Source organism: Lathyrus oleraceus, chromosome 7, assembly GCF_024323335.1.
Source record: "Lathyrus oleraceus cultivar Zhongwan6 chromosome 7, CAAS_Psat_ZW6_1.0, whole genome shotgun sequence".
In the NCBI taxonomy this organism is placed as follows: Eukaryota; Viridiplantae; Streptophyta; class Magnoliopsida; order Fabales; family Fabaceae; genus Lathyrus; species Lathyrus oleraceus.
The window spans coordinates 437,778,276-437,788,571 of NC_066585.1; the positions used below are offsets into that span (position 1 = coordinate 437,778,276).

Consider the following 10,296-nt stretch of genomic DNA (forward strand, 5'->3'; position numbering starts at 1 on the left):
CTTCCTTCACCGATACCCGAGATGGCAGAACCAGCTCGTGCTCTTCGAGATTACGCCGCTCCATCGCAAGATGAGCCGCATTCGAGTATTGCTCCACCCGTAATCGAAGAAAACAACTTCGAACTTAAGCCTTCGCTGCTACAGGAAGTGCAACAGAATCAATTCTCTGGAAATCCCACCGAGGATCCAAACCTTCATTTATCCGTATTTGTCCAATACGCTGATACTGTTAAAGCTAATGGTGTCACTTCAGAGGCAATTCGACTTCGTCTTTTTCCTTTCTCGTTAAGAGATAAAGCTAGAAGATGGCTTCAGTCTCTTCCTTCCAACTCAGTCACAACATGGAATGAGTTGAAGAAAGTCTTCCTTGCCCGATATTTTCCTCCGAGCAAAACAGCTAAGTTGAGAGCCCAGATAAATGGATTTAAACAGAAAGATAACGAGTCTCTTTTCGAAGCATGGGAAAGATACAAAGACATGATGAGACTTTGTCCACACCATGGTTTAGAGGACTGGTTAGTGATTCATACCTTCTATAATGGTCTCTTGTACAACACAAGGTTAACAATAGACGCCGCAGCAGGTGGTGCACTTATGGATAAACCTTATGCCGATGCTTATCAACTTATCGAAAGCATGGCCCAAAACCATTATCAGTGGGGAAGCGACCGAGCAATGGTAGAGAAACCTCAAACGAAAAGTGGCATGTACGAGATAAGTAGCCTTGATCACGTTAATGCAAAAGTGGAAGCCCTTGCCCAGAAAATTGAAAGTTTGAATGTATCACCTCCAACCACCGTGGTTGCCGCAACTCAGAATTGCGAAGTCTGTGGAATCCAAGGTCACACTCCTGCAGATTGTCAACTCCTAACAGGAATCCAAGCAGAGCAAGTGAATTATGCTCAAGGAAATCCCTACTCGCACACCTATAACTCAAACTGGAAGAATCATTCTAATTTTTCATATAAGAGTAATAATGCTTTATACGCACCTGGACAAGTTCCAAATCAAGCCCCAGTTATACCTCTGGGATATCAAAAGCCGACCCCATCTACACCTAACAATAATGTTCCTAGGAAATCCAACTTGGAAATAATGATGGAGAACTTCATAGCTTCTCAACAGCAAACCAATAAAGATTTCTTAAACCAGAATATACACACTAGCGAACAAATCAAACAACTAGCAAGTAAAGTAGATGCCCTGGCTACCCATAACAAAATGCTGGAAACACAAATATCACAAGTAGCTCAACAACAAGCGCCTACTGCTGCCCCAACTGGTACATTTCCTGGACAGCCCCAACCTAACCCGAAAAGCCACGCTCATGCAATCATACTAAGAAGTGGAACGGAAGTGGAAGGACCAGTAGATCCAAGAACTGAAAACCAAAACTCTAAAAAGTCAACTGAGGAAGAAAGTACACCTAAGGAAAAGGAAGAGAGTAATAAGGAAACCGTAGAAAAGAAAGAACCTTATGTACCTCCACCACCTTATAAACCACCTATCCCTTACCCTCAAAGGCTTATTAAAACCAAAGATGCGGGCCAATTTAAAAAATTTGTTGACCTACTGAAACAATTAAACGTCACAATTCCGTTTACAGAAGCTATTACGCAGATGCCCTCATATGCTAAGTTCTTAAAAGAAATTCTTTCTAATAAAAGGAAACTTGAAGATAGCGAAACTGTTACACTCACTGCCGAATGTAGCGCTATAATCCAGAATATGCCTCCTAAACTTAAAGATCCAGGTAGTTTCTCTATACCCTGTCACATAGGAAAATTTGTCATAAATAAAGCCTTATGCGATCTAGGAGCCGGTATTAGTGTTATGCCTTTATCCATATGCAAGAAACTAGAAATGGGAGAATTAAGACCAACTAAAATGTCTGTGCAACTAGCAGATCGTTCTGTTAGATATCCTGTAGGAATTCTTGAAAACGTTCCCGTGCGCATAGGTCAAGTCTACATTCCAACCGATTTTATAATTATGGACATTAGAGAAGATGAAGTTACACCCATTATATTGGGAAGACCATTCTTAGCAACTGCCGGTGCGATCATAGACGTAAAACGAGGACGACTCACTTTCGAAGTAGGAGAAGAGAAAATTGAGTTCATTCTTTCCCAATTTTTGAAAGCACTTGCAATAGAAGATACATGTTACTTCATGGATATCATCGATGAATGCATAAAAGAAACAGAGTTAGAAAATGACAAATTGTTTGACTATCTTGTAGAAGACAAACTCAACCAATGTTTAGCAATAACACCGGACCCTACGCAATGCCTTAAGAAACCAACCCTAGACCTGAAAACACTTCCCAAAAATCTGAGATATGAATTCCTAGACTTAGAACTTGAACGACCAGTGATAGTTAATGCAGACCTAGGAAAACTCGAAACCGAAAAACTCCTACATATCTTAAGAAAATATCCAACCACACTAGGGTACAACATCACCGATCTTAAAGGAATAAGTCCTTCTATTTGTATGCACCGCATCATGCTAGAAGAAGACTGTAAAACTTCTAGGGAACATCATAGGAGACTAAACCCGATCCTGAGTAAGGTAGTGAAGAAGGAAGTAACCAAGTTATTAGAGGCAGGTATCATATATCCTATATCTGATAGCAAATGGGTTAGTCCTGTACACGTAGTACCAAAGAAAGGAGGTATAACAGTTATCGAAAATGAAAAAGGAGAAACTATAACCAAACGAATCGAATCGGGATGGAGAATGTGCATTGACTATAGGAAACTAAACAAAGCAACCCGAAAAGATCATTTCCCTTTACCATTCATTGACCAGATGTTAGAACGATTAGGAAAACATTCTCATTTCTGCTATCTAGACGGTTACTCAGGCTTCTTTCAAATACCAATTCATCCTGATGACCAAGAAAAGACAACATTCACGTGTCCTTTTGGCACCTTCGCTTATAGACGAATGCCGTTTGGCTTGTGCAATGCTCCTGCAACCTTCCAAAGGTGCATGATGGCGATATTCGCCGATTTTCTCGAAAATATCATGGAAGTATTTATGGACAACTTTTCCGTATGAGGACAAAGCTTTGAGGAATGTCTTGAAAACCTAGAAAGAGTTCTAGAACGATGTGTAAAAGTAAACCTAGTACTTAATTGGGAAAAATGTCACTTTATGGTACAAGAAGGAATTGTTTTAGGACACATCATCTCAAATAGAGGAATTGAAGTAGACAAAGCCAAAATAGAGGTAATCGAAAACCTTCAACCTCCGAAAACTGTGAGAGAAGTACGAAGCTTCTTAGGACATGCCGGTTTTTACCGACGATTCATTAAAGACTTCTCTAAAATAACTAAACCTTTGACCGGACTATTGATGAAGGATGCTGAATTCATCTTCGACAATAAATGTTTAGAAGCATTCCAAACGCTTAAATAAGCATTGATCTCCGCACCCATAATGCAGACACCAGATTGGAATGAACCATTCGAAATAATGTGTGATGCCAGTGATTACGCCGTGGGCGCTGTTTTAGGACAATGAAAGGATAAAAAGCTTCACGTCATATATTACGCAAGTCGAGCTCTAGATGAAGCACAAATGAATTACGCCACAACCGAGAAAGAACTCTTAGCAGTAGTGTTTGCACTAGATAAGTTTCGTTCTTACTTGGTCGGAGCTAAAATAATCGTTTACACCGACCACGCTGCTATCAAGTACCTCTTAACAAAAAAGGATGCTAAACCTAGACTCCTAAGGTGGATCCTGTTGCTACAAGAGTTCGATCCAGAAATCAAAGATAAAAAAGGAACTGAAAACGTAGTAGCAGATCACCTCTCTAGACTTGAAAACCTGGAACCGGAAACAACATCGATCAACGATGATTTCTCGTACGATAAACTTATAGCTACTTTGGAAGAAAATAAAGCTGATAAACAGGTAGAAACCACCTTAGCTATATGTGTTACACCATGGTACGCTGATCTCGTCAATTATTTAGCTGCCGGAATAGTTCCACCTACTTTATCCTACCAGCAAAAGAAACGATTCTTCTATAACATAAAACACTATTACTGGGATGACCCTTTACTTTTCAAAAGAGGCCCTGATGGTATTTTCCGTCGGTGTATACCTGAAGAAGAGGTAGAAAATATAATCCAACACTGTCACTCCGCTCCTTATGGTGGACATGCAAGTACATCCAAGACCTGCTCCAAAATCCTACAAGCCGGTCTTTATTGGCCAAACATATGGAAGGATGTGCATGCGGCTATCAAGAAATGTGATAGATGTCAATGCACGGGAAACATATCTAAACGTGACGAGATGCCACAAAAGGGCATTTTGGAAGTAGAGATTTTCGACGTGTGGGGGATAGATTTCATGGGACCTTTTCCACCTTCTTTCGGTACAAGTACATACTCGTAGCGGTTGACTACGTATCAAAATGGATTGAAGCTATAGCTTCTCCAACAAACGACACACGAGTAGTAACTAGACTCTTTAAGAATATAATATTTCCAAGATTTGGTGTCCCAAGAATAGTAGTCAGTGATGGTGGATCGCATTTCATATCTAAGGTACTCGAAAAACTACTGTTTAAGTATGGCGTAAGGCATAGAGTAGCGACACCTTACCACCCTCAAACTAGTGGGCAAGTGGAAGTGTCTAACAGAGAAATCAAACGAATATTAGAAAAATCAGTCGCCACCTCAAGGAAAGACTGGTCATTGAAACTACCAGAAGCTTTATGGGTGTATCGAACCGCTTACAAAACTCCCATAGGGACAACCCCATTTAAGCTTATATATGGAAAATCCTGCCACCTCCCGGTAGAATTAGAACATAAGGCCTACTGGGCTATTAAAAATCTAAATTTAAACTATAAGGCCGCCGGTGAAAAGCGAATCCTTGATATAAACGAATTAGAGGAACTTAGACGAGACGCTTACGAAAATGCCAGAATCTACAAAGAAAGAACAAAACAATGGCATGACAAGCGCATATCAAGGAAAATCTTCAAACAAGGCGATACAGTCCTGTTATTCAACTCTAGGCTAAAGTTATTCCCGGGAAAACTACGATCTAGATGGTCAGGTCCTTTCCAAGTCACCAATGTTTTTCCCAATAGAGCGGTGGAAATTAAAGGAAAATCCATTGAATCGTTTATCGTAAACGGGCAGCGTCTAAAACATTATCATCATGCAGAGAACATTGAAGATTCACAAGTCCTGCACTTAGACGTAGTGCCCCCAAATTTTATAGATTATATTTGATAGTGTTTATGTCGAGCTTGCGACATTAAACAAAGTGCTTAGTGGGAGACAACCCACAAATATTCCTTATCTTTATTTTTAATTCTTCTTTAATTATTCTTCTAAATTTTATTTAGTATTCATTCTTAATTTATTTTAACTTATAAATTTTTTATTCTTTTCTTCTTTCGGCATTTGGCCAAATCCTGACTAAAACTCTTGTTTTTCTTTTCTCTAGCTAACACTAACCTGATGGGACAAATTGATCGTATGGGTATCAAATTCAGAGGGAAAGCTCAGAAACAAAAGTTTGAGGAACTAGCAGAGAGAGAGATGCTACCTAGTTTGTATGCTGATGATTGGGCAATGACTGCTCTTGGACTAAGAGAGAGTGTCTTGTATTTGCTGAGTCAAATAGGGTGGGAAACCACTCCTATCCGTAGACAATTCGTCACTTACCGGAGACTGACTCTAGAATTCCTTAGTTCTCTGATCTATCTACCCAACCATGGAAAAGGAATAAGCAGAGGTTTCATCCAGTTCAGAATGTTCAACATGGAGTATCAATTTAACATTCAAGACTTTACCAACCTTCTAGGTTTCCCTACCTCTTTTGATACATTCACAGTGAGCCAAGAAGAAATTTTTGAATATAGAGAACTTGAACACTTTTGGGGAAGCTTGACTGGAAATGACGATCCCGAGGAACATTAGTTTCTTTCTTGAAACATACATAACCCGGCCTTTCGTTATTTCCATAAGATCCTGTCCCACACCTTATTTGGGAAGAAGTCAAACAGTACCTCAGTTTCACGTGTGTAGCACCTCAAATTTGCACCTCCCTTTTTGTACATACATTTTCATAATTAGGTCATTAACATTACATAGTCCACTGCATAGCATTGCATTGTCCTTTGCCAAGTGCAAGTCATTAGGTCAAGACTGCTCAGGAGATCCAGTCAAGCAAGCAAGCATGTGCAATTCCTATTGAGGCAAAGCCCTAGGGTTGATTCAATGAGTTCATATGATCTAGGGATCATTTTGAAGTGGTTTGGCCAAAGATTGGATGATCAAAGCTCAACAGTCATTGCACAATGCATCTGAAACCCTAGAAAGTCAACTGTGGTCAACTGTGCCTGAATTCATGGATTTGAAGGTGGGAGATGGTTTGAAAGGCCTCATTCATGTCCATATAAGTCTCATTTGACATGTCAAAGATCAACATTAAAGAATTTGAGGTCAGAAGAAAAGTTTCCAAAAATAGTAAGTGACCTGTAATTTCAAACTGCCAAAAATGGAAAGGTCTTCTCCTCAAATTTACATCATCAAGCAAGCTTCAAATGAAATTTTGTCCAACATGAAAGTTGAAGATCTTGCTCTCACCTTTTCAAAAAGTCCCCTTTTCAAAAAGTCCAAGAATATCCATTTCTCATGTGTGGTTGGCAAGTTATGATCAAATCATTGTCAAGATACTTTGAACTTCAAGCTTGGATAACTTTCACACCAATTGGCCAAATTGAGTGGGGTTTTTTTGCTACAATCTCCTTTTGACATGCTCTATCATAATCATTCATCACATGTCATCAAAAATCATCACACAAAAATGGAATTTTTCAATTGAGTGAATTTGAATTTTTGGAGGGAAAAAGTGAATTTGAAAACTATGCATCATTTTCATGTCAAACCAACTCCATTTGCCTCCAAACAGATTTTTGAGCTTGTTACAAGTAAAATTCAGCACTGTTTCATTGCTCATACATGCATAAATGGCATTTTGGCCAAAGTGCATAAACCATGCCAATTTCACTAATCCTTGGATTTTTACTAATCATGATTTAGAAGTTGCATTAACAGGTGGTATAAAGTGTTAATCCTAACAGAATTCAGTAACAACAATTACACAATTTCATATCCAAACACTTTTCATCTCAAATTCTCTCAAATTCTCTCAACTTTTTCCATCGAATTTCCTGATTTCTTTTGCTTGCTTCTTGTTCTAATCATCATCTGCAGGTATTGTGAAGATCTGTTGAAGCAAGATTGTGAAGAATTCTTGAAAATTGTGACTGTTGAAGCTTGAAGCCGTGCATGGCAGTTGAAGATTCCTTCGAATTTAAGCATTGCTGAGCTAAAGTCTTGCATTCATTCATCTTCCTCATCATCATTGATCATCTATTTTGCATTTCCAAGCCTTGAAACTCACGAATCCAGTTCTGCATCATCACTAAGGTTAGAATTCAATTGCTCCGATTCTCAAAATTATGATGTGCATCTTATAGATCCTTCATTGCTGATCATTCTGCACTTTAGATCTCTTGATTTCATTGAATATTAAGAAAGTTAGGTTGATTTTAAGTTTGGATGTTGAAACTTAGTTTGATCGATTCTTTTGATATGAGTAGAATTAGAACAAATCAATGCTATATTATTGATGTGTGATGAAAGACGAATTGAATGATATGCGGTTCATGAATTTCTGTGGAGTTTTGTTCTTGATGAGTATGAACATGATGATTGTATGATGAACCCTAAATATTTGATTCCAGAAACTCGTTTGATCCGCCTGGCCTTGGTTTGCATGAATTTCCTTGTTTGTGAGCCATGCGTCCAATTAGATCACGCCATGTACTTTAGTGAAACGCTGCGCTTCACTGTAGCGCGCCAGATTTTGAAAGCATACATGGATCGATTCCATGCTGAGACAATTCCAATTAGCCTTTTTTGTATTTTCTTCATTAAGCTTCATATGTTCACATGCTTTCATCTATCCTTTTTTTATTTTTTTCTTCTCATTGAAAAATTCATAACTCACAAAATAATGATCCAATTGAGATGAGATTTTTTGTGCCATGTTCCTTGTGATCTCTAGTATTTTTTGATGATTTTTATGAAAATTGTGCACGTGTGGGATCTGTTTGGGCTTAGGGAATGTTCATACATGTCATTTGTTGCACCTTGCTTGCTATTTTGATCGTGAAATGATGATGCTTAATCCAATGAGGCTGAAAATTTGCATGCTTAATCTAGACACTTTGATTGATCTTTTGGCATTGAGTTTTCTATTTTTGCATTTCTGGTTTGTGAGATATGATATGATCATTGGAGGTGTGACAATTTGTGTCACACCATTTCTTGTCCAATTTGTGGAATTTCATTACCATTCCATATGAACTTGAATTAATCTGAATTTTTGCATGTTGACTCTTCTGGATGTTAAGTTTGAGTGTGAATTTTTGTAGAATTTTTGAGTGCATTTCCAATTTGTTTGAGAATTTCTTCTCTGTTTGACCAATTGTGGACTTTTTGTGAGTCATGATCTTATATGATTTGTGAAATTCTTGTTGTTTATTGGATGAACTTGAAATTTTGCATATGTATTCTAGACTCTTTGAAGTTGCCATGGCTTTGCTTTGATGTCCATATCATGTTTGGTTTCTGTTTTATGCTTGCTTGAAGTTGATGCATGATTTTGTGCCTTGTATGAGCTTGCACATGCATGCCTTGCCTTATGGATTTTATTTGACATACTTCCACTTGTCCTAATGACTTGAATTTTGGTATGATGATCAATTGATGGATGCTGTTTAGCCATGATTTTTCTTGGAATTTATTGAACTGTTTTTGAGTTGATGTGGATTGAATCATTGTGTTTGCTTCTATGAGCTTCAAATTGCATGCTTTGCACTAAATGCTTTATGAAATGAAATTGGTTGATGTTGTTGATATGAGACCACTTGGATTTTGTTCTTATTGGATTAATCTTGATTTCTACCAATTTTCATGTTCTGTTTTGAATTATTTCTCCCCCTTTAACCCTAGGCCATGTCCTAGTGGTTAGTGCTTATGTTTGAGTTTTGATTTCAGGACAAAAAGCATATGGCCTTGAGGAATTGATGCATTGGTTTGAGTTGACTCATTTGATTGGTGTTGATTAACATTAAGTTGTTTTGTAGGTGGATTAGCTCCTTTGAGTTGAGCTTGTGCTTTGCTTAATGCATTGCTTGTGTACAGTTGACTGTCTGTTGTCCGTTGACTTTCTTTTTTGAATTGTGTACTGATTATGTTGGATTGTTTTTAGGTACCTTAGTTGTTATAGTTCATTGTGAACTTGCTTTTGCTTTGCTTGCTAGCTTGAGCATTGAGGTATAATGTCTCTAACTGCATGTAGTCTGGAAGACCTGGCCTGTTACTTGGCCAGGCACCTGTCTGAAGTCCTCCTTAAGAGGCAATGCTTGTGCTTGTTTATCTTTGTCCCCTGTACATATCAAAGACCTTTGATAAGGCAATTGGCAGATACAAGAGATGTGCAATCCATCTCCTGCTATTCAGTTGAGTCATCCCTTTGCTCACACAACTGGTGTTGATGCATTGTGGATATTAACCCAAGATCCTTGTACAGTTGTACAGTTGAGTCAGTCATAAGTGTAGAAGGGTTCCCACTTTCTGAACCCACACTTCATTTGTCTGAAGCTCTCCCAGGCCAAAGATAAGAGCTGTGAGGCACACCCCTCACTTCCTATTTCATCTGCTTCATCCTAACTCTCAATGTTAGGGTTAAGAGCTAACTTCACCCTGATACAGTGGCTTGTTTGTCGAGGTTGACATGACCCCTCGACTAAAGCCTAGCCTTGATGTTTGAGCCCCTTGTTGGTGTGTTTACTTCATGCTGTATGTGTTTGTGTGGTGTGATTGTATCCCCTAGGTTTGCTAGACTCCGCGTAGTCTCGTTTGCATGTTAATTAAGGTAGCACGGTTCCTTCGTATAGGACTTCCTTTCTTGCTTGAGCTTCCCTAAAACACGAACAAACATTATCCCCTCTTAAGGATACGTCAACTCCTTCTACTACAGGTGAGTAAGTCTCCAAAGGTCGAGCATCCGGTAGATTGCGTAGTGACGTCGTCCACTTAAAAAACACAAGCCAACAAGAATAGTTTAGCCGAACTACGGCAACTCTGATTCTCATGTCCAGATGAGATACGTAGGCACGAGATGCGATGTCTTGTCGAGTTTGACTAACAACTAACACTAATTCTTTCCTCTCGCCCTCGTTGC

General features: G+C 38.8%; 1 non-coding gene across 1 annotated transcript; it reads right to left on the reverse strand.

The window, feature by feature from the left end:
- Nucleotides 1-399: 399 nt before the first annotated feature.
- Nucleotides 400-506, reverse strand: LOC127109939 (small nucleolar RNA R71). Its single transcript, XR_007797182.1, has one exon. It is a non-coding gene; the product is annotated as a small nucleolar RNA R71 (small nucleolar RNA).
- Between the last annotated feature and the right edge of the window lie 9,790 nt (nt 507-10,296).